The sequence below is a fragment of the Symphalangus syndactylus genome, chromosome 19 (genome assembly GCF_028878055.3).
Source record: "Symphalangus syndactylus isolate Jambi chromosome 19, NHGRI_mSymSyn1-v2.1_pri, whole genome shotgun sequence".
In the NCBI taxonomy this organism is placed as follows: Eukaryota; Metazoa; Chordata; class Mammalia; order Primates; family Hylobatidae; genus Symphalangus; species Symphalangus syndactylus.
The window spans coordinates 37,309,344-37,334,452 of record NC_072434.2 but is presented as its reverse complement, the minus strand read 5'-3'; the positions used below and the strand labels follow the sequence as shown (position 1 = coordinate 37,334,452).

Here is a 25,109-nt window from a genome sequence, read left to right as displayed (position 1 = left end):
CGCAATCTCGGCTCACTGCAAGCTCCGCCTCCCGGGTTCACGCCATTCTCCTGCCTCAGCCTCTCCGAGTAGCTGGGACTACAGGCGCCCGCCACCATGCCCGGCTAATTTTTTTGTATTTTTTAGTAGAGACGAGGTTTCACCGCGGTCTCGATCTCCTGACCTCGTGATCCGCCCGCCTCGGCCTCCCAAAGTGCTGGGATTACAAGCGTGAGCCACCGCGCCCGGCCCAAAAATACTTCTTGAGGCCAGAGCCACAGCTGTTTCCTTGTGTCTCTCAAGTTTCAAAAGGCCAGGGGAGAGCATTGCCTGGCTGATTGCTCATTGCCTGGCTGATTCCTCATTGCCTGCTCCTTGGCCAAGGTGAGTCAGGGGCCAGGGAGGATATGGACCCTTCCATTTCCATGGAGACATGCATCTGTATTTACAGGACGGAACACTGCATAGGGGGTTTCCTTTCTCCAAAAGGAATTCCGGGTGCTATTAGAAAGAAAGAAATGGATGCTAGAGATGTATAGCTGGAGAGATAGATATACAGTGTGGAGATATTATGTACAGTTGACCCTTGAGCATTGTAAGGGTTAGGGTTTGATGCCCCTGCAGTCAAAAATTCTCCTATAAGTTTTGACTCCCCAAAAACTTGACTACTGCTAGCCTACCGTGGGCCTTACCAATAACATAAACAGTTGCTTAACACATTTTGTACGTTATATTATATGCTGTCATCTTACAATAAAGTAAGCTAGAGAAAAGGTTATTAAGAAAATCATAAGGAAGATACATATGTTTATGGTACCATTCTGTGTTTATTAAGTTTATGTCATCTGTTTCCAAGATGAATCCTCTGTCTGAAATGGCAGCCACTGCAGCTGCAGATCTCAAGTTATGGGACATATCAAGCAATTCAACTTCTTCTTGTCATGTGATGACTTTCTTTCTTTCTTTTTTTTTTTTTGAGACGGAGTCTTGCTCTGTCGCCCATGCTGGAGTGCAGTCACGCGATCTTGGCTCACGGCAAGCTCCACTTCCCGGCTTCATGGCGTTCTCCTGCCTCAGCCTCCCGAGTAGCTGGGACTACAGGCGCCCGCCACTACGCCTGGCTAATGTTTTTTGAATTTTCAGTAGAGACAGGGTTTCACCGTGTTAGCCAGGATGGTCTTGATCTCCTGACCTCGTGATCTGCCCGCCTCGGCCTCCCAAAGTGCTGGGATTACAGGTGTGAGCCACCGCGCCCGGCCAGGTCATGACTTTCTCTGATTCTTGGGAGCACTTCCAGCATCATTGGTGGCATTTGTATGGGTCCCTTGGTGTTATTCAAGTTTGAGGTATTTCACTAAGCAGGGTGAAAAATAGGCAAGAACTGTGAGAGATACTCTTTACTTCAGTTCTACTGGAAAGACAAATGGTTCACGTGGGGATAATTACCATCACACAGTGTTTTAAGCAGATATTCGCAACACTTGAACTCATCATAATAGCAACAGGAGGTGGCCACAAAATTATTACAGCAGTACAGTATTTGCTGTAGTTAATTTTGTGTAGTTATAATTGAATACTGCATTTCTATGTTTGTTTACATTTCTCTCAACTGCAAATGAGGCCATGAATGGTCTGTGTGCATAAGTTTTGATAAATTTTAACTTTTTATAATAGATTTTTATATATTTTGTGATGGTAAATAATCAAATAGACTAGTATCTACATATATTTTGTGCATGTATGACCTATCTAATTTTTTTCTTAATTTTTTGATATTTCTAGGCTGCACATTTTGTCTGCAAATTTTTTTCAAATTGTGGCAAATCTCCAAAAAATGTTCCAATATATTTACTGAAAAATATCTGTTGGCTGGGCATGGTGGCTCATGCCTATAATCACAGCACTTTGGGAGGCCGAGGCGGGCAGACACTTGAGTCCAGGAATTTGAAAGCAGCCTGGGCAACATAGTGAAACCCTGTCTCTACAAAAACAAAACAAAACACGAATTAGCCAGCTATGGTGGCACATACCTGTAGTCCCAGTTACTTAGGAGGCTGAGGTGGGAGGATCACTTCAGCCTGAGAAGCTGAGGCTGCAGTGAGCTGTGATCATGCCACTGCTTTCCAGCCTGGGCAACAGGGTGAGACCCTGTCTCAAAAAAAAAAAAAAAAAAAAATCTGTGTATAAGTGGACCCATGCTGTTCAAACCTGTATTGTTCAGTGGCCAACTGTATATAAAAATCTCTATTTTGGTAAATCTGTAGTGTCTACAAATCAACTCATTTGTGACCTAATTGCTTTTTTTCTTCTCATGTTCCTCACCTCTAACATGGATATAAAAATCATCAACTTCATGTATTTACTAAATACTGTAAAAATTATCATTTAGTTAGTGGTATCTAGATCTTTTTAGCCTGTGAGGTAATATGTAAGTATGGTTAGAATTTATAAAACAGTGATGTTTGCATGTTTTCATATGCAATTTGAGTTGATTTTTATGATTTGAAGTTTTATCTTTATAATATCCCTGAATATCAAAGACAGTGGGAAAATCTATAGAATCACCAAGAATTATATCAAAAAGAGACCAAAGCCATGGAGTCTAACTTTTCACTCACCACAGAGGAAGCCAAAAAGTCAGTGAACCAAATCATTCCTTTTATATACTGTAAGTGGATTTTAGTTTCAAAGGAAAAAACTCATTAAATAGTGAAAGAATTTGTACCTATTTCTTATTAAAATATTTTGGCTTTCACTTACTTGGCTGTCAACGATAGTCCTTGTCATTTAACCTAAAAAAGTCTTTGTTGCAATTTGAATCTGCCACATGGAATATTCTGGCAGTCGCCAGTGAAAATAAATGACCAAACTCCCCAAATCTTTTGTGTTAGGATACCAGGTCAGCTCCTGAAACGAAGGCCAAAATAACAGTGTCAGACAAGGTGGAAGTTTCTTTCTTTCTCACAAAATAGTCAAGCTTAAATAGACTAGAGCTGATATGGCCATTTCATAGTGCAAGGGATCCGGCTCTTTCCATCTGGGTGCTCTGCCATTCTCAACATGAAGTTTCCATCTCGTGGTCTAATGTAGCTGCTCCTGCAACTGCCGCCATCTGCATTCCAAACAGTGGGAAGAGGAGAAGGGCCAAGGGGAGGGCTCATATCCTTGCAGCTTGCATATCATGTGCCAAGTCACATGGCCACTCCTAGTTGTAACCAAAATGGAAAGTATAGCTCTTAGCTGTTGTAGACTGGTAGAGTGGAAGTTTTCTGGCATACCATTCCATTACAAATTTACTACTATCTTATTGTGCTAAACCAGAAAATGTCTACTTATTAAAACACAGCAATAGCAACCCAAATGTCAATCCAAAGAAACAAACCCTAAATCAAATTCACTAACATTAGAAAATAGTGAGAAAATTCTTGTAGTGTGTATTCTGTACATATAAACTAAACTGTTGTCTTTCAGACTATCAGGGTAATACATAATGTGCTAAGGAAGTAATCAGGCCCAGGCACAGTGGCTCACATCTATAATCCCAGCACTCTGGGAGGCTGAGGTTGGAGGATTACTTGAGCCCAGGAGTTCAAGACCAGCCTGGGCAGCATAGGGAGACCCTGTCGCTACAAGAAAATAAGACAATTAGCCAGGCATGGTGGCATGTGCCTGTAGTCCCAGCTACTCAGGAGGCTGAGATAAAAGAGTCACTTGAGCCCAAGAGGTCAAGGTTGCAGTGAGCCATGATTGCACCACTGCACTCCAGCCTTGATGACAGAACAAGGCCCCGTCAAAAAAAAAAAAATTAATTGACCTGCTGGCACCTCAGAGTTATCCTCTGAAAGTGGATGATTAAGGGCATCTTTAGGTGTAGTTCTGCCACTTTCAGACTCTATGTTTCACTGTCATGTTGCTGAAATTCTAGACAAATGTTTCAAAGGGTCCTCAGAAAAACATAGGGTCTTATATCAAAAGCTTTACGAATGTACACTCCCTTTGACCCGAAAATACTACAAAAACACTACTTTTAGGAGTTTGTCCTAAGGAAAACATTGAGGATGAAGGAAATGATTCATATTTATTGCAAAGTAGTTTGTTGCAATGAAAGATTAAAAATAATCTATATATCCTATAAAAGGAAACTGTACATAAGTTATATCAACACAATAGAATGTGTCACTGCCATTAAAAATGATAGGTAGGCCAGGTGTGGTGGCTCACGCCTGTAATCCCACCACTTTGGGAGGCTGAGGTGAGTGGATCACTTGAGCTTAGGAGTTCGAGACAAGCCTGGGCAATATGGCAAAACCCCATCTGTACAAAAAAATACAAAAATTAGCCTGGTATGGTGGTGTGCACCTGTAGTCACAGCTACTTGTGGGGCAGAGGCAGGAGGATTGCTTGAGCCTGGGAGATTGAGGCTGCAGTGAGCCATGATCGCACCACTGCACTCCAGCCTGGGTGACAAAGTGAGACCTTGTCTCAAAAACAAAAAACAAAAAACAAAAACAGGTACAGAAATATTGGCTATTGATATGGAAAGATGCTCAGAATATATCATTAAGTGAAATAAATATATTTGAAAATAATATGATAGTATGATTCAAAGTTTATTAATTAAAGCTATGAATATTCTTTTATTTTGTTTATAATTGACACATAATAATTGTACATGTTTATGGGGTACAATGTGATGTTTCAATACATGTATATATTGTATAATGATTAAATCAGTATTAGTTAGCATGTAGCATGTCCATCACCTCAAACCTTTATCATTTCTTTGTGGTGAAAACTTTCAAGATCCTCTTTTCCAGCTATCTTGAAATGTACAATACACTGTTTTTTTTTTTTTTTTGAGACGGAGTCTTGCTCAGTCGCTCAGGCTGGAGTGCAGTAGCATGATCCCAGCTCGCTGCAAGCTCTGCCTCCCGGGTTCATGCCATTCTCCTGCCTCAACCTCCCGAGTAGCTGGGACTACAGGTGCCCGCCACCACGCCCGGCTAATTTTTTTTTTTTTTTGTATTTTTAGTAGAGACGGGGTTTCACCATGTTAGCCACGACGGTCTTGATCTCCTGACCTTGTGATCCACCTGCCTCAGCCTCTCAAAGTGCTGGGATTACAGGCGTGAGCCACTGCGCCTGGCTGTACAATACACTGTTATTAGCTATGGCCACTCTACTATGTAATATAAGATAGAACTTATTCTCCCTAACTGTAACTTTGTACCCCTTGGATGACCCCTCCTGATCTTCCCCGTCCTTCTCCCACCAAGAGAGACCAGACTATCAAGTAGACCAGCACACTCCAAATAGATCTTTGGAAAGAAGGCATTGAGAGTGGATAGAGGGAGGATGCAGACCCTGAGCTGAAAGGAGAGAAAGTTGGGAATCCTGCACAGGGTTGCCAAGCACTGGAACTTAATCCTGACCACAAGTGGCTCTTAGCGAAGCGGTAAGTGGAATAGGCATGGAGCAGCCCACTCTCACCATGGACCTCCAGGATCCTAGCTGTGGGAGACCCCATGACCCCGATGGGTGGATATTTGAGTTGGCAGGGAGAACTGCCCAGAGAGTTGGCAGAGACAGAGCTCTAGCTTGCACAGATCCCAGAGGATTTGGTGTGAGAACGTCTGCTCTGGAACATAACCTTGGAGTACTCATCCCCCAAGGCTTGCCATACTCCTCTAGGTGGCTGCAAACTTTGTTAGCTGCCAGATTTGGAGAGAGCAGGGCAGTCATGCCTGTGGGATAGAGTCAGTATGATCTGAACACCTTCCTGTCTGCTGGCCTCCCCTAGGGTCCAGGCCTGGACACATCCACTTGTAGCAGGCCTCAGCTGCCCTGCTGGAATGCTTGGCAGCAGCCATGTTCCCATTGGAGCACTTTTGCAGACACACCCTAGCTGGCAGACACTTGCCTGCAGCCTCCCCAGCTGCCCTACCAGTGCGCAGTCCCATTGAGACCCACCACCATCCTGCCAGTGTGCATGTGTGTGGACTGCTGCCACCTCACCACTGTGCCCATGCCCATACCCTCCCTCTGTCATACTGTCCTGCTGCTGCTCACTCCCCCATGGCCTCTGGACTGCAGCACACTCTTCTGGACTCCCCCACCCCCTGCTGCCCCATCAGAGGCTTTTGCTGGCAGTCGTTGTGGGCCTATTATTGCCAGTGGACTGGAACACTTTGGCCCTTCCAGCACAGCAGTGCTTAATCTCAAGAAGCCGGAGAACAAAGCCACGGGCCCAGTCTCAGCCCCACAGGGTTAGAACATGCAGCCCAGGAGTGTTGAGCTGACCCCTGGGCCCCTAAAACTATCCAGAAAGGAAGCCAATTGAGTAAACCCAACTTATACCAAAGTTAAACCCTCAAGGGCATCAAAAATATAAAAGCAAAAAGCCACATTCAAGGACAGCAACTTCAAAGATTAAAAGAACATCAGCCCACACAGATGAGAAAGAACCAGCACAAGAATTCTGGCAACTGTAACAGTCAGAGTGTCTTCTTATCTCCAAATGACCATGCTAACTACCCAGATATGGTTCTTAACAAGATTGAAATGGCTGAAATGATAGACATAGAATTCAGAATCAGCATGGCAAAGAAGCTCAACAAGATACAGGAGAAAGTTGAAACCCAATCCAAGGAAACCAGTAAAATGATCCAACAGTTGAAAGATGAAGCCATTTAAAAATTAAAAATTTTTTTTTAACTTTTGATTTTTTATGGGTACATAGTAGCTATATATATTTCTGGAGTACATGAGATATTTTGATACAGGCATGCAATAATGAATAATAACCACATCATGGAAAATTGGGTATCTATCCCCTCAAGCATTTATCCTTTCTGTTACAAACAATCCAGTTATACTCTTAATTATTTTTAAAACGTACAGTTAAATTATTATTGACTATAGTTCCCCTGTTGTGCTATCAAATACTAGGTCTTATTCATACTGTCTATTTTTTTGTACCCATTAACCATCCCTACCTCCTCCCAGCCCTGCACTACCTCTCCTAGCCTCTGGTAACCATCCTTGTATCTTCTCTCTTCAGAAGGTCAATCATTTTGATTTTTAGATCCCATAAATGAGAATGTGTGATGTTTGTCTTTCTGTGCCTGACTTATTTCATTAGCATAATGACCTCCATTTCCAACCATGTTGTTGCAAATGACAGAATCTCATTCATTTTATGACTGAATAGTACTCCATTGTGTATAAGTACCACATTTTCTTTATCCATTCATCTGTTAATGAACACCTAGGCTGCTTCCAAATCTAGCCATTTTAAGAAAGAACCAAACTGGGCTGGGCATGGTGGCTCATGCCTGTAATCCCAGCAATTTGGGAGGCTGAGGTGGGTGGAGCACCTGAGGTCAGGAGTTTGAGACCAGCCTGGCCAACATGGTAAAATCTCGCCTCTGTTAAAAATACAAAAAATTAGCCAGACATGGTGGCCAGTGCCTGTAATCCCAGCTGCTTGGGAGGCTGAGGCAGGAGAATTGCTTGAGCCTGGGAGGCAGAGGTTGCAGTGAGCTGAGATTGTGCCATTGCACTTCAGCCTGGGCGACAAGAGCAAAACTCTGTCTAAAAAAAAAGAAAGAACCAAACTGAACTTCTGGAAATGAAAAATGTACTACAGGAATTTCATAATGCAATTGGAAGCATTAATAACAGACTAGACCAAGCTGAGGAAAGAATCTCAGAGTTTAAAGACCACTCTCTCAAATCAGTGCAGACAGACAAAAATAAATAAAAAATAATTTAAAAAATGAACAAAACCTCTGAGAAATATGGGATTATGTAAAGAGACCAAACCTATGACTCATTGGCATTCCTGAAAGGGATGGAGAGAGAGTAAGCAACTTGGAAAGCATATTTGAGGATATTGTCCATGAAAATTTCCCCAACCTTGCTACAGAGGTTGACATGCAAATTCAGGAAGTTCAGAGAACCCCTGTAAGATACTATACAAAATGACCATCTCCAAGATACATAGTCATCACATTCTGCAAGGTCAGTGTGAAATAAAAAAATCTTAAAGGCAGCCAGAGAGAAGGGGCAGGTCATATACAAAGAGAACCCCATCAGATTAACAGTGGATCTTTCAGCAGAAACCTTACAAGCCAGAAGAGATTAGGGGCCTACATACAGCATCATTAAAGCACAGAAATTCCAACCAAGAATTTCATAGCCAGCCAAACTGAGCTTAATAAGCAAAGGAGAAATGAAATCCTTTTTAGACAAACAAATGCTAAGGGAATTCATTACCATGAGACCTGCCTTACAAGAGTTTGTTAAGGGAGTGCTAAACATGGAAAGGAAAGACTGATACCTACCACACATAAACACACTTAGGTACACAGCCCACTGACACTATAAAGCAGCTATGCGATCAAGTCTACATAACAACCAGCTAACAACAAGATGATAGGATCAACTTCTTACATATCAATATTGACCTTGAATGTAAATGGACTAAACACCCAACTTAAAAGGCACAGAGTGGCAACTTGGATAAAGAAGGAAGATCTGACTGTATGCTGTCTTCAAGAGACCCATCTCACATCTGATGACTCCTATAGGCTCAAAATAAAAGGATGGAGAAAGATCTATCAAGTAAATGAAAAACAAAAAAGAGCAGGGTTGCTATTCTTATTTCAGACAAAGCAGACTTAACCAACAATGATTAAAAAGGACAAAGAAGGGCATTACATACTGATAAAGGATTTAATTCAACAAGAAGACTTAACTATCCTAAATATATATGCACTCAACATTGGAGCACCCAGATTCATAAAAACAAGTTCTTAGAGACCTATGAAGAAACTTAGATAATCACACAATAACAGTGGGAGACTTCAACACCCCACTGACAGTGTTAGATCATTGAGGTAGAAAACTAACAAAGATACTCAGGAGCAAAACTTGACACTTGACCAACAGACCTAACAGACATCTACAGAACATTCCACCCAACAATAAGAATATACATTCTTCTCATCAGCACATACTTTAAGATGGACAATGTGCTCGGCCATAAAGCAATTCCAAACAAATTTTAAAAAGCCAAAATCATATCAACCACACTCTTGGGCCACAGAGCAATAAAAATAGAAATCAATACAAAGATCTCTCAAAAACCATAAATTACATGGAAATTAAAAAGTTAGTCCTGAATGATTTTGAATAAAGAATGAAATTAAGGCAGACATCAAAAAATTCTTTGAAACTAATGAAAACAAAGATATAGTATTGCTAGAATCTTCATTTACTCAGAGATTCTAATGTAATGTTAAGAGGAAAGTTTATAGTGCTAAATTCCTATATCAAGATGATGAAAAGCTTCTCAAATTAAAAACCTAACATCATATTTAGAGAAACTAGAAGAACAAGAGCAAACCAATCCCAAAACTAGTAGAAGAAAAAGAATAACCAAAATCAGAGCTGAACTGATTGAAATTGAGACATGAACTTGGTTTTTTGAAACAATAAACAGGATTGATAGAATACTAGCTAGATCAATAAAGAAAAAAGAGAGAAGATTCAAATAAACACAATCAGAAATAACAAAGGTGACATTACCACTGACCCCACAGAAATACAAAAAACTCTCAGAGTCTATTATGAACATCTCTATGCACACAAACTAGGAAACCTACAAGAAATGGATAAATTCCTAGAACATAAAACCTCCCAAAATTGAACCAGGAAGAAATTGAAATCCTGAACAGACAAAAATGAGTTCTGAAACTGAGTCAGTAATTAAAAACTTAACCAGAACAAGCTCTAGACCAGAAGGATTCACAGCCAAATTCTACCAGATGTACAAAGAAGAGCTAGTACCCATCCTACTGAAACTACTCCAAAAAATTGAGGAGGAAGGATTCCTCCGTAACTCATTCTATGAGGCCATCATCATTCTGGCACTGAAGCCTGGCAGAGACACAATGAAAAAAGGAAACTTCAGGCCAAAATACCTTATAAAAATAGATGCAAAAATCTTCAACAAAATACTAGCAAACCAAATCTAGCAGCACATCAAAAAGCTAATCCACTATGATCATGTAGGCTTTATCCCTGGGATGCAAGGTTGGTTCAACATATGCAAATCACTTTTATGTAATAAAAGTAATTCATCTCATCAAACTAAAAACAAAAACCACATGGTAATCTCAATAGATACAGAAAAGGCTTTTTTTTAAAAATAAAATTCAACATACATTCATGTTAAAAACCCTCAACAAACTAGATATTGAAGGAACAAACCTCAAAATAATAAGAGCCATCTATGACAAACCCACAACCAACATCATGCTGAACAGGCAAAAGCTAGAAGTATTTCCTTTGAGAACTGAAACAAGACAAAGAATGCTGACTCTCACCACTCCTGTTCAACATAGTACTGGAAGTCCTAGCCAAAGCGATCAGGCAAGAGAAAAAAATAAAAAGCACCCAAATAGGAAGAGAGGAAGCCAAACTATCTCCTTCCACAGATGATATGATTCTATACCTAGAAAATCCCCATAGTTTCTGCCCAAAGTCTCCTAGAACTAATAAACAACTTCAGTAACATTTCAGGATAGAAAATTAATGTACAGAAATCAGTAGCATTTCTTTATACCAATAATGTCAAGCTAAGAGCCAAATCAAGAATGCAGTCCCATTCACAATAGCCACAGAAAAAAGAAAATACCTAGGAATGCAGCTAACCAGGCAGATGAAAGATCTCTGCAACTAGAATCACAAAACACTCCTGAAAGAAATAAGAGATAACACAAATGGAAAAACATCTCATGCTCATGGATAGGAAGAATCAATATTGTTAAAAAGGCCACAGTGCCAGAAGCAATGTACAGACTCAATACTATTCCTGTCAAACTACCAACATCATTTTTCATAGAATTAGAAAAAACTTCAAAAATTCACATGGAACAAAAAATGAGCCCAAATAGCCAAAGCAATCCTAAGCAAAAAGAACAAAGCCAGAGAACAAAACCAAAACAGCATGGTAGTTGTACAAAAACAGACACATAAACCTATAGAACAGGTTAGAGAACCCAGAAACCAAGCTGCACAGCTACAACCATCTGATCTTCAACAAACTGACAATAACAAGCAACAGGGAAAGGACTCTCTATTCAATAAATCGTGTTGGGATAACTGGCTGGTCATATGCAGAAGATTGAATCTGGACCTCTTCCTTTCACTATATAGAAAAATCAACTCCAAATGGATTAAAGACTTAAATATAAGATGTAAAACTAAAAACACTAGAAGAAAACCTAGGAAATATCATTCTGGACGTAGACCTTGGCAAAGATTTCATTATAAAGACTCTAAAAGCAATTGCAACAAAAATAAAAATTGACAAGTAGGACCTAATTAATGACCTTTTGCACAGCAAAAGAAACTATCAATACAGTAAACAGACAACCTACAGCATGGGAGAAAATATTCTCAAACTTTACATGTAACAAAGGGCTAATATCCAGAATTTATAAGGAACTTAAGCAAATCAACAGGTAAAAAACAAATAATCCCATTTCAAAAAATAGGAAAAGGACATAAACAGACACTTCTCAAAAGAAGACACACATGCAGCCAATGAACATGAAAAAATGCTCAACATCACTAATCATTAGAGAAAATGCAAATCAAAACCACAGTGAAATACCATCTCATACCGGTGAAAGCTATTATTAAACCAGAATGGCTATTATTAAAAAGTAAAAAAACAAAAAGCATGTTGATGAGGTTGCAGAGAAAAGGGAACACTGATACACTGCTGGTAGGAATGTAAATTAGTTTAGCCACTGTGGAAAGCAGTTTGGAGATTTCTCAAAGAACTTAAAACAGAACTACCATTTGACCCAGCAATTCCATTACCGGCTATATATCCAAAAGAAAACACATTGTTTTACCAAAAACAAAAACAAACTAAAAAACAAAAACATCTAGCCATTGAAAAAATAAAGACTTTTGGAAAATTGCTATTTTTCTGGTTAAACTTCTTTGGTATGTGTCTTTCTGATCTTCTAAATGTATTTATCTACCTACCATTCTTGGTTCTTTATTACCACTCTTTTAAGAGGAATCATTTCTTTTGTTATCTTTACATTGCATAATTAAAACCGATTGACTTATTTGGGCTTTACCTGTTTAAGCTATCAAAAGTAAAACTAATATTTGCCTTCCTTACCAAGATTCCTGGGGATATGTCTCCTGAAAAAAAAAAAGTGTTGGACTCTTCTGTTTTTATTTTTCTGTTGTCATAGCTTCACAACAATTAATTATGTGTAAGTTTCCATTATGCCTAATATCATCACAGACAGTGCATTATCTATATACACAGAGGGTTAGAAGCTCTCTATTGTGGTGTTTAGCCTCACTCTCATCCAGACAATCCAAAAGGGTAACAAGGATAATGAGTTCCTCTATGCTTCACATGGATTATTAGATAGGACTTTTGACTGAAAGTGGCAGAATCTAACTTGAACTAGAGTAGGCAAAATGGCAACCATATTAGCCCGAAAAATGAAACTGCTGGAGATGTGATGGTGTAAGGACTCACATCTCCCTTCTTCTCATTCTTCTCTTTATATGTTAATCTCATTATCTGAAGACTGTTTTCCCCGAAAGGCCAACTTATTCCCAGCTGCTTCCATGAGAGGAAAGGGCTCATTTTCTCTAGAAACCAAGGTAAAAAATCTAGGAAAGGGGCTCACATCTGTAGGAGAGGCAGGGAGGAATATGGGTTATATGTGGGTTATTGTGATTGACAGCCATCATCAGAACCACATTGCTGGAATGAGGTGGGAGGAGTTCCCCCAAAGTCGTGTGCTACAGGGTCACCAAAAAGACAACCATGACATCTGTGTGCCTTTTAACTGCAAAGAGGTTGGAGGAGATATGAAGTGCTAAACAACAGACAAAATTCTTTTGCCAATTTTACAAACATTTATCACTGCCACTCAAGGAATGAACATAAACAAGGAATAATCTTTATCCTAAAGAATTTTATAATCCATGGAGGGATTAGAAAGTGCACAGGTAATTATGATTCAAGAGAGACTATACTAATGATCACAAAATGTTTACAAAGGGCTCTAGAGAGTTCAGTGCCAAGGGAGAGACCGTATTAATTTGAATGGAAAAGTCTAGGCAGATGATTTGGGCTTTGGGACATTGGGATTTTGATGGGCAGAGCTGGCACTTTGAACAGTGATGAAAGGATACTCTATCTAGCTGAAACTACATGAGGAAGTCTTCTACTTGGGAGAGGTGTGCAGAGGGCATTTGGGGAGCTGCAAAGAATCTAGCTGCAAACCGAAGGTGGGGATTAAAGTTATATTATGGAGGATCTTGAATGTCAGGCTAAGGAATGTGTACCAATTATCCTGTGGTTTCTCTCACAGAAGCCAATGGCTGCATTAAATGAGTGTATAGAAGATTTTTCATCTCTGGACATGTCTAATTGCAAAGCTCTAATTGGAGGAACGTGTGGCAGTATGTGAAAGGAGAAAATAGGTGCTTGCTGCTTTGTTTCTGTCAAAACCTCTGATGTTAGAATATGTACAAAAATGGGCACAAAAAGTTGGTGACATATAGCTTAAAGTGGGAAAAATAAGCAAGAAGACAATTCTTACAGCTTCGATAAGCTAGTGGTTTGTCAAGTGTGGCCTCATGACCGGCAGCATTTGTCACCTGGAAATTTGTTAATAATTCAAAATATTGAGCCCCACCCCAGACTTACTGAGTCAGAGGCTCTGGGAGTGGAGCCCAGCAACCAGTGTTTTAACAAGCCCTTCAGACAATTTTTTTTTTTTTTTTGAGACGGAGTCTTGCTCTGTCGCCCAGGCTGGAGTGCAGTGGGGCAACTCGGCTCACTGCAAGCTCCGCCTCTCGGGTTCACGCCATCCTCCTGCCTCAGCCTCCCGAGTAGCTGGGACTACAGGCGGCGGCCACCACGGCCGGCTAATTTTTTGTATTTTTAATAGAGACGGGGTTTCACTGTGTTAGCCAGGATGGTCTCGATTTCCTGACCTCGTGATCCGCCCGCCTCGGCCTCCCAAAGTGCTGGGATTACAGGCGTGAGCCACCGCGCCAGGCCCAGACAAGGTTAATGAATGCTAAAGTCTGAGAACCACCGTTTGATAGGCTGAAAATGGCACCTCAAAAGACAGTGCATCTGAATCCCTGGAACTTATAAAATATTATTTTATTTCACAGTAGGGTCTTTGCAGATCTGATTAAAGATCTTAAGACAAGAAATTATCCTAGATTATCTGGATGAATCCTAAATATCGGCACAAGGACCCTTTTAAGAGAGAGACAGAGGGAGATTACACACATGGAAGAGGAGGAGGCACTGTGATCACAGAGGCAGAGCCTGGAGTGACGCAGTAACAACCAGGGGATGAGGGCAGCAACAACCAGGGGATGAGCGCAGCAACAACCAGGGGATGAGGGCAGCAACAACCAGGGGATGAGGGCAGCAACAACCAGGGGATGAGGGCAGCAACAACCAGGGGATGAGGGCAGCCACCGGAAACTGGAAAAGGAAATGAATGGGTTCTCCCCTAGAGCATGTGGAAGGATCACAGACGGCTTTGCTGACCTCTTGATTTCAGCCCAGTGAAACCGACTTCAAATTTCTGAATCATAGTTCCGAATTAGAACTGTGAGAAAGTGAATTTCCGTTGTTTTAAGCTATCAAGTTTGTAGTAATTTGTTACAGAAGCCACAGGAAAGGAATACACTCCTCATAAGGAATGAGGAGATATATATGCTAAACTACTTAAAAATTTATTAGAGTTTTATAAGAAAATATACTTGTTATTATTTTTTAAATATCTAAAATTAGTGATCCTTTTGTAAAATTTGCCACTTCTTAAACATTTTTCCCAACACAGCTTGCCATCAAATGTTAAAGTGTAATAATTTTCATAATGTTGGCATCAAACATGGCCTTTATATATCTTAATTTTCATATAATAGCAAATCCCACAGGAAAGAAAATAAATTCTCTTGACAGGAGGAAAGAAAAACAGGACATATTTTGCTTATAGGTGAGATTTGCATAGGTTAGAAAGCTGTCATAAAGCTTTCTTATGGTTAAGGAAATGTTTTGTGGGAAATAATATTGGCATTTATTTATAGGAGAATGTTTCACAATAAATATTAGAAGATAGTCTGTATAATCTATGCTACTTGATAAAATAGTCGAGCTTTTAAAAAGAGATCTGGAACACCTGGAACTTGTAATAATTTGTCTTCTGCACAATGCTTCTCAGGTCATTGTTATATATATGTAGATATATCTATATATGAATATATAAAAGAATATATATATAAGTATGTACCCATTTAATTCTTACAACTGCATACTATATGAGATGAGCAGGTCAAGTATTTTTATTTTTCTTATATTACAGTTTTAAAAATGATGCTCAAAGAAGTTAAATAACTGGCCCAAATTCACAAAAAAAGGTAGATACTAGATTTGGTATTAGAAACTACCTAAATCTCCCGACAATGCTATTTCCAGGGTTTCAGGTTTCTTCAGCTGACCTCAACTGGGCAAATTAATATTTGTGGTTAATTACACTCTGGTTTAGAGACACTGTGATCTGTTTCAACCAATTCAATAGTCATTGCTGAGCATCTATTGTGTGTCTGAAACTGTGCTAGTTCATCTAGGGGAACACAGAGAAGGTGCCAGACATATTACTGGTAGGGAGGAAATGCCTATGTAAATGAAACAAATAAGAAGGAGAAAGAATAAAACCAAATGCCTCAATCTAGGAGACTTCATGCAGAAAAACCTTGAAGAATGGATGTGATTCAGGAGGTGAAAGTTAGAAAAGCATTGCAGGAAGCAAAACAATGTGTCGGGGAGTGGTGGGAGTGAAACAGCATGAACAAAAACGTAGAGACTGAAATAACAGGTGGGACCCGGAGAAAGTGAAGTGACAGCCTGAGGTGCCAGGAGCACCATGTATACGTTGGTGAGTAGTGGGAGCTGGCTTCTCAGGGCCCACCTGGCCTCAGACAGTCTCACAGCAGCCAAGAATCTTTAGTATTTCCAGTGAATACACACCCTAGGAAAGTAAGGGAAAAGTAGTACTCACATGTAAAAATTAAAATGCATTTTAAAAACCTCACCTTTTGCCCAGCCCTACCATTCTTGTCCTATGGGCCCACCCTCTGGAAGCTTGTACCTCTGAGCCTGTGTTTTCTGATGGTAAACAGGTACAGGTGTATGTGTGTAAATGTATTTGAACCATGAGCCATACATTTCCTGTTTGCAAAAGAGGTGTCTTTCTTTAGGAAAATGTTTAAAGAGTTTGAGGTGAGGACGCAGTCTGCAAGGAGATGGGAAATCAAAATTACATTTACAAAAAGTGACATGAATTAGGGAGAGAGGCTTAACTGGAGATAGAGGGAAGGGGAGGAAGCAGGAAGTGAAGTGTGCAGAGCAGGAGGCCAGAGCCTGAGGAGAAAGGATAACTGGTCAGAAACTTCTGAGGCCAGAGTGATAGAAGGGCTTTAGAGAACAATGATATTTTAAATTATTTTTGGCGTTTCCATGTAAAACTTCTCCATTGCCCTGAATCTTCCATAAAAGTTAGTTACACCCAGAACCTGGAATGGGTGGTATTTTGGGGAAGTACCTAAAGTGAGGTGTGGATGTGTAGGACTCAGGGCCATGTCCAGCATGGACAACAGAGTAGCAATATTTATGCAAAGGCAACATGACCCACAGACCAGATGAAGTTCTCCCTTGATGACAAAGAGAAACCCAGGCACATTGTCTTCTTTCCCCCGAGTTGCTGGAGAAAATGGGAATCCTGTTGAGTTTTCCATTTCATATAGGATAGGGTTTCAGCCAATTTCATTTGATCCATATAGGCCATGGTGATCCCTGCATAGATCTGGGTTACCCCAGCTCATGGTCATCACTGGCAGCCATGCTTTGGTCTCTGCTTCACTGTGCTAGTCTGCCACCATGGAAAGGCCTTTCTGTTTGCTGAAAGTCACCAGGCAAGTGAGCCAGCTCCTGGAGGAGGAGGTAGAGCTAGATCAGCCAAATGTAGTCTCCAGAGAGTGACTCAAATTTGGCTTGTCTTGGCTCCAGAATCTATTTTCTGTTTACTAAGGGATTAATCATGGTTTCCAAATTGGTCTGCCAGGACACCGGCAGGGCTAGTTAAAGCAGAGGTGCCGGGTTTGGGATTTTTCCATGCCCTGGTTGGTGATTTTCAGCAGGAAAATGAAGGGATGTGCTTCCTCCTTTATAGCTGCCCGAAAAATTATTGAAAGTCCCATAACTTATCTGATTCTGGTCACTTGTGTCAGCATAAATGCATGAGGTTTATAGCAACTGAGGTGAGATGCCTGACTTCTTTAGCATCTGAAGTGAGATGTGTCAATTCTTTTTCTTTTTTTGTCAGCATAAAGTGAGGTGTGGATGTGAAGGACTCAGGGCCATGTCCAGCATGGGCAACAGCAATAGTAGCACTTATGCAATGGAAAGATGATCCACAGACCAGATGAAATTAAAGCCTTTGGTGAAAAAGATAAATCCAAGTACATTGTCCTCCTTCCCCCCAAGTGCTGATTTGAGTAACACAATTTGGTGGCTATTTGAATTAATTTAATAATTGTTTAATAAATAACCAACATGTGCTAGGCTACAGAATCCCATGTTTGATTTAGCATCTAGGGAAGTCAGGCAGGGTTTCGAGATACTGTGAACATATCTTTCTTTACTTTTTCTTTTTTCGAGACAGGGTCTTGTTCTGTCACCCAGGCTGGAGTGGCATGATCGTGGCTCACTGCAACTTCTGCCTCCCAGGCTCCCAGCCTCAAGCGATCCTCCCACCCCAGTCCCCTGAAGCAACTGGGACCACAGGTGAGTGCCACCATGCCTGGCTAATTTCTTTTCTTTTCTTTCTTTCTTTTTTTTTGAGACGGAGTCTTGCTCTGCTGCCAGGCTGGAGTGCAGTGGCGTGATCTCCGCTCACTGCAACCTCCGCCTCCTGGGCTCAAGTGATTCTTCTGCCTCAGCCTCCCAAGTAGCTGGGACTATAGGCGTGCACCACCATGCCCAGCTAATTTTTGTATTTTTAGTAGAGATGGGGTTTCACCATGTTGGCCAGGATGGTCTCAATTTCTTGACCTCATGATCCACCTGCCTTGGCCTTCCAGAGTGTAATTTTTGTATTCTTTGTAGAGATGGGGTTTCACTATGTTGCCCAGGCTGGTCTCAAACTCCTAGGCCCAAGGGATATGTCTGTCTTGGCCTCCCAAAGTGCTGGGATTACAGACATGAGCCACTGTGCCTAGACATATCTTTCATTCTTATAAAAGGGGCTTGAGGCTGTCTTTTTGCTAGATTCACGATAATCCTATTAGGATATGTCTTTTCAGTGTATTCATACATGAGCAATGAATCAACACAATGTCTTCTTGAGCCTGGTCTAATGTCATGGGAGAAGACTTTTTAAAAGTTGAAGCATGGCTAACATGGTGAAACCCTGTCTCTACTAAAAAATACAACAAAAATTAGCTGGGCGTGGTGATGGGCACCTGTAGTCCCAGCTACTTGGGAGGCTGAGGCAGGAGAATGGTGTGAACCCGGGAGGCGGAGCTTGTAGTGAGCCGAGATCGCACCACTGCACTCCAGTCTGGGTGACAGAGTGAGACTTCATCTCAAAAAAAAAAAAAAAAAAAAAAAAAAAATTGAAGCAATAATTGATTTTGCTCTCATTTGTTGGATTGTTTAACGTAAGCTGTGGCTTGATTATTTTGCACTGTAACTACTTCCACAGATGTCCACACTGATCATATTTTCCCAAGGATAATTAAGAGGCTCTTGAAAATATAATAAATAATTTTTTAAATGGAGAACGTGTTTTTCAATTAGCTGGAATTACTTTAAGTAATTTGTGATTTAAGTAATTTGTGATCACTATACTTTAGAATTTAATATATAGGGTGTTTAGCTTTATGGTAATAAAAACAATCTCTAGCTGGAGAAATCTGCATTAATCTCACAAAAACACTTATATTGTGAAGTAGACTCGTGGAAAGAAACATGTGACAGGTCTGTCACTTCTTTTTTAGCTTTATTAGGCTTTCAAAATAGTAAAAACAACTAGAATAATGAAACAGATTATCATATTATAACATACTGCTATTTGAGTCCTGATTAATTTTGACACCTTCAACTGTTTGTTCTATACAAATCTGCATACGCAGCACGTAGGGACTAGCATTACTATGGTCTGGGTCGTGATTAGAACAGAAATAGATAGACAGACAACAATGAAACACTCTTAACTTTGTCCCCAAATCCCACTGATGCCTGAAATCCCACTGTTAATGCATGCCTCCATAGTGTTAGGCATAGTCCTCCTCAGCAGTGTTTTGGGCAGGTCCTTCAGAGAGTGAGGGTGTTACCTTAAGGAACACCAACAATCAAGAAGTATGGCGTACGCAATGGGCATGTTTTCAACTCTTCTGCTACTTTTTCCTTTGTGCCACTAATCTGACGCATACAATTATTGAGAAAGGATGAAGCTAGCCAAAGTCCCTGCAGTATTTCCCGCTGATGAGATATAGAAAAAAGCAACAATGGCAAATATTAGGAAAATGATTCTCAGGCTCTCTATTGTATCTGGCTTATTCTAGGAGAGACCAAGAGCACAGAGCAAGTGAGTGCAAAATTGACACAGAACTTAAATTTCTGTATCTGGGACTGAGAGTTGAAGAGTTCAGGTGCCAGCTACTTTGTGGTCTTTCTGAATCATGACCTTTTGTGATGAGCAAGTAAAGTGAAGGTAGAATAATGTCAAAGTGAGAAGGTTCTAGGATGCATTCCTTAGAAGCTGTAAGCTGGGGTGTTTCCACCAGGCTGTTTGGAAAAGCTCTTAGAGTTTCCTGCTAGAGTGGCAGTGTGCACAGAGACAATAGCAAAACAGGGTTACCCAGCTGACCAATCCTTCTAAAAATCACTTTGAAACTTAGAGTTGGAAAGGGCCAAGAGGTCGTCTGTTCTACCTTCCCAGCTGCTGTCTAACATCTCGTAAGTGATTATCCACTTTCTATTTGAACACCTTCCATGATATGTAGTGCATTTAAATGCCCCATTTTGGTAGTAGCCTTTCTAGATATATTTACTTATGCCCCAAAGATATCTATAATCTTCTAGGAATGTACCCTTCATTCTGGTAACCAAGTAACCTTCTCTTTCTAGCTATTAATATATGGGATTCCTCTGTTTTTATACAAAAGCACCATGTTAGATACTATAAGGAGAGAATAGGGTTCAATAATATATACTAGACTCTTGACTTGAAGGACATTTCAGCCTAGTAGAGAAATTTAGACACAAGACACACATACATGTTGGTTGACAGGAATAATCAGGGAAGTTTCAGGAAAGAGATAGTATGTGAACTTAGCCTTGAAGTGTAGGTAGAATTTGGAAAGACTTTTCCAAGAGTGGCCTAGAAAATAAGCAAAGTTGTATTACATGGAAAAATAGTTCAATAAGATTCACATTACTTGCTTAAGAACCCCATTTCCCAGGAGACAACAGTGGGGAGTTTACCAGTCAAAGACCTGCTTTGGAGATGTAGATTACTGTACCCTTTGATTTTCAGAAGATGCAGTTAGTATTTCTCTTTTTCAACAAACACTGTTTTCTTACTAAACCATATTTCCTGTTCCCAGAGTAATTTCATGCTGATGGAAGAAAGGAAGTAAACAGAGTTCCGGAAAGCAACTGCAAATACTCATTTTGAAAAACAAAACAAAACAAAAACAAGGGAGACATTTTAAAAGGTATTTTTATTCAGAAATTTTTAAAAAAGAAATAAGGAAAAAGGTGAGCAACCCACAATTTGTCCTGTAGTATACAAATGGCATCTAAGAGTGAGAACCTTGGCATCCTTGGAAGCAGAGGTTTGAGGTCTGAGATGTTTTGGTTCATGTTGTACCATATGGGCTACTCACTGTGTGAATGTACACTCTTGTTCATCTCCCCCTATGCTGAGCTAGTTCAGACCTAGGTCTGCTCTGCCTCTCTGGGTTTGCTTGCTGGGCACAGACGGCAAATATATGGTCAGTGGCTAAGCTGTGGATAGAATACTGTCTCTTCACCACTGACTCACAGGATGGCAGGGCCAGCTCACTTCCCCTCCTGATATTTTTGTTCCTTTGTGTACAGTGGGACCATAGCAGTCCTCACCGTCTTTCTTCATTCCATGGAAATAAATGTGTATATTTGTGAGTGTGCTTTGAGACAAGGATGAAAAGGAGATTAGTTCTTGTCCTCTTCAGGGAAAGCACAGAATCACTCTCCCTCCTATTACTGTTAGCACCAGCAACATTCACGGGTAATTTTATCAGGGACCCACAGCAGCTTTCTGAATGTTGGCTTGTTTATTGCAGAATACAAACGAAATCTTGGGCTAACCAAGTTACATCCCCATGTTGACTCACTTCCTTACTTTCCTCCTAGCTGCTAAAGCAACAGGACCAGTTGCCAGAGAGCTTATTTTACCTCCCCAAAACAAGATTGGTGTTTCATCCTTGAGTTTAGTACACAGGATTGTTCTTATTCTTCTGTAGATAGAGAGGTGCACTGCTTTATGCTGCAAGTTGTCTATAAGACGTTTTGTGAGTATCAAATATTTGTAAGCAAATCAAATTTCTCCCCCAGTTGAAATGATTATTTCAGAAGAATTTCTTCTTTGTTTTGAATTGGACTTCTGAGTTGGACTTCTCAGCAGATAAAGAAGAAAGAGCATTAGAATAAGAAAGAAGATTAAGCTTCTTGTTTTGATTATGCCATAATCAGCTGTGGGACCCCGGGCTAATGGCACTCCAAAATCCCGCTATTCTGTGACCTGGCTATGTGGGGCATCAGCCTCCTCATCGCTAATATTTTGGATTTAAGCTAGTTGATTTTTATGGTCCTGCAATGGAATTCTTTAAACAACTCCACTAATCCATGATACTGTTGCTTTAAAAATCTTGGTTTTAGCTTTCCTCTAAGGAATTTATAGTAACAATTATCTACTTTTTTTTTTTTTCTTAAATAAAAATAGAGGTGAGGTTTTCCCATGTTGCCCAGGCTGGTCTCGAACTCTTGGGCTCAAGTGATCTGCTCACCTTGGCCTCCTAAAATGCTGGGATGACAGGTGTGAGCCACTGCACCCGGCCAGACCATATATCTCTAGCATTTTGATAACATTCTCTACAATCTGGGCCCTGCGTAACTCCCCAGTCTTCAGACTACTACTCTCTATGCTCACTTCTTTGGCGATTTTATACTCTTTGCCACTTTAGATACCATTTGTTTGTTGTTTCCAGTAGATTAGTATGTCCAACCCAGATTTTGGTAAACCCTAGACTCATTCTACAATCTGTGACATCTCCATTTGGATTTCTTGTCGGCATCTCAGACTCCATATGTCTAACCTGGAATGCCTGATCTCCATTGCCTCCTAAACCAGCTTCTCTCATGGCTCTCCCATCTTGGGGCCCAGCATCTCAGATCTTTCCCTTGCTTACACCAGACATTTTGTTGTTACCTATACCACCTCCTTCTCTTGCAGTCTACTTGATGCCATCTAATTGATATCCCTGCCTTCTGCCCTTCTTCTCTTATGAATCATTTTCCAAACAGCAGCCAGAGTGATCCTTTCAAAAATGGATTCAGAAATCATGTCACTGCTCTGCCCAAAGTTCTTGAATGACTTCCCGATCACTTAGAGCACAAGCTGAAGCTCGACACATCTGGGACCCATAAGCTTTTCATTTCTGCTCCTCCTCCTTTTGCTCACTCTGCCCCTGCCACTTTGGTCTCCTGCTCTCCCGGAACTTGCCCAACGTGTTCCTCCCTCAGGGCCTTCGCATTTGTCATTTCCTGTCCTATGATGCTCTTCCTGCAGATATCTACAGCAGCTCCCCGCTGCTCCTTTTGCAGGTTTTTGTTCAGATGTCATCTTCCTGGTGAGCTCTTCCCTGAACGGCTCCTCACCCCCTCCACCTTGCCCCCGAGACTCCCTTTAGCCTTTCTTGGATTGTTTTCCCTGTAACTCTTGCCACCACCTCATACAGGGCCTCTCAAGCTTGGCATGATTGGCATTTTGGGATAGTTCTTTGTTGCGAGCTATTATCCTGTGCCTTGCAGGATGTTTAGCAGCATCACCACCCTCGACCCACTCAATACCTGCAACTTTCCTCCCTAGGTTGTGACTGCCAGAAATGTCTCCAGACACTGCCAAATGTCTCCTGGGGGACAAAACCACCCCTGGTTGAGAATCTTTGACATAATGTAAATATGCATTTTACCTATGTATTTGTTTATTATTCCTCCCTTCCCCACCAATAAAATATAATCTTTACGAGAACAGGAATTTTTGTGTCTATTTTCCACTGATATAATGCAGGCACTCTGAATAGGGTATGATGCATAGTAGGTGCTCAAACAGATATTTCACTGGTGAATAAATGAAATGTGCTCTGACCTTGTTCCCGTGTGCTCATTAAGCTCTAGCCACACTGACCTTTCTTCCACCTCTCAGACATCTGGAGCTCCTTCTCACCTTTCAGCCTTTTTCTTTCAGATGTCACTCCTGGAAAGCTCTATTCGCAGGTCTCTGTTTACTTGTTACTCAGGTCCAATAACACCTGCTCAGAGAGGCTTCCCTGATCACCATATCCTACATGACCCTCCCTGCCAGCCAGAGTCACTCTCTATATTGTTACTCTGTTTTAGTTTCTGCATTACATTTGTCTTGGAAATTATCTTGTTTACGTGGCAGGTGTCCACCTTGTTCCCTTAAATGAATGCTCCCTGACCACTCCACATTATCTGCTTTGTTTATTAATGGCAGTAATCTAAAACAGTAGTCTAAAACAGTGCAAGGTCCATCGTTGATGAGCTGATTGAATAAGTATGCCTATCTTTTAATCAATTCAGGGTGGAAGAGAGTCTCTATAGAAAGGGTTTAAGGGTTGTATCTGTCAAGGTCCAGAAGCAAAAAAAAAAAAAAAAAAAAAAGAGTCTACTCTAGCTAGTTTGAACAGAAAGGGATTAATTAGAGAATGTGGTTCACCACTGAGAAGGCTGCAGCAACATCCTCCACAGTGAGCTTTCAGGAACCACCTTGGAAACCACACACTGACTGGGCCACCAAGGTAGAGACTGCTCTTCTTTGATTGGGAGAACTACATGGGCCACCAAGGTAGAGACGCTCTTCTTTGATTGGGAGAACTACAGCCAAGCTGGGACACTGAGGGGTCAGCTGCTGAGTCTGGGACCAAATGACCACTTCTGGGAAGATCACACTTGCATGTAAAGGAGGTCAGCACTACTGGGAACTGACAAGATCAAGAGACTGGGGTAATGACTCTGTGTGGTTCTCCCTGTGTACATGTTAATAAAATGTATATCCCTTTTCTCCAATTAAAAAAAAAATTCCCTAGCAAGTTGACTCAGAAGAAATAAATAAATACTCTCAAGAAACTGCCTCAGAAAAACCAGACACTACCACTCTAGTGTTGGCTAACAGGAAGCGCCAAAGCAGCGGAAGCTTATTTGTCTTGTCTTCTAGCTCTCATGCCAGTACGCATGATTGGTGGAACAAAACCCTGGCTACTAGGAAGTCTAGGAGACGTGGCTTTTAGCTTTCCAGTCTCTGTAGCATGGAGGGCACATTGGAAACAGGTTAGAATGGCTGTGAGGGCTGCTAATCCACCATACATAGGATGGACAGATGAGTGATTATTAAAAAGTTAATGAATCTTCAAGTTTATATTTGCCAGGCAAGAAGGTCTCAGTAAAAGCAAACCAAATAGGGCCAGGCACTATTACGGGGCTCATGCCTGTAATCCCAGCACTTTGGGAGGCCGAGGTGGGTGGATCACCTGAGATCAGGAGTTCAAGATCAGCCTGGCCAACAAGGCAAAACCCTGTATCTACTAAAAATACAAAAAAAAAAAAAAAAAAAAAAAAAGCCAGGCATACTGGTGAGTGCCTTTAATCTCAGCTACTCAGGAGGCTGAGGCAGGCGAATTGCTTGAATCAGGGAGCAGGAGATTGC

The 25,109-nt window shown here is 40.9% G+C and overlaps 1 long non-coding RNA gene across 1 annotated transcript in view; it reads left to right on the top strand.

Annotated features, from left to right (window-relative positions):
- LOC129458902 (uncharacterized) overlaps positions 1-23,414 on the top strand; it is a 57,615-nt gene extending 34,201 nt beyond the window's left edge. Inside the window, exons 3-5 of the long non-coding RNA XR_010114741.1 lie at positions 17,781-17,902; positions 20,728-20,838; positions 22,688-23,414. This is a non-coding gene — a long non-coding RNA (uncharacterized lncRNA). The remainder of the gene's footprint in view (positions 1-17,780; positions 17,903-20,727; positions 20,839-22,687) is intronic.
- Positions 23,415-25,109: the final 1,695 nt, after the last annotated feature.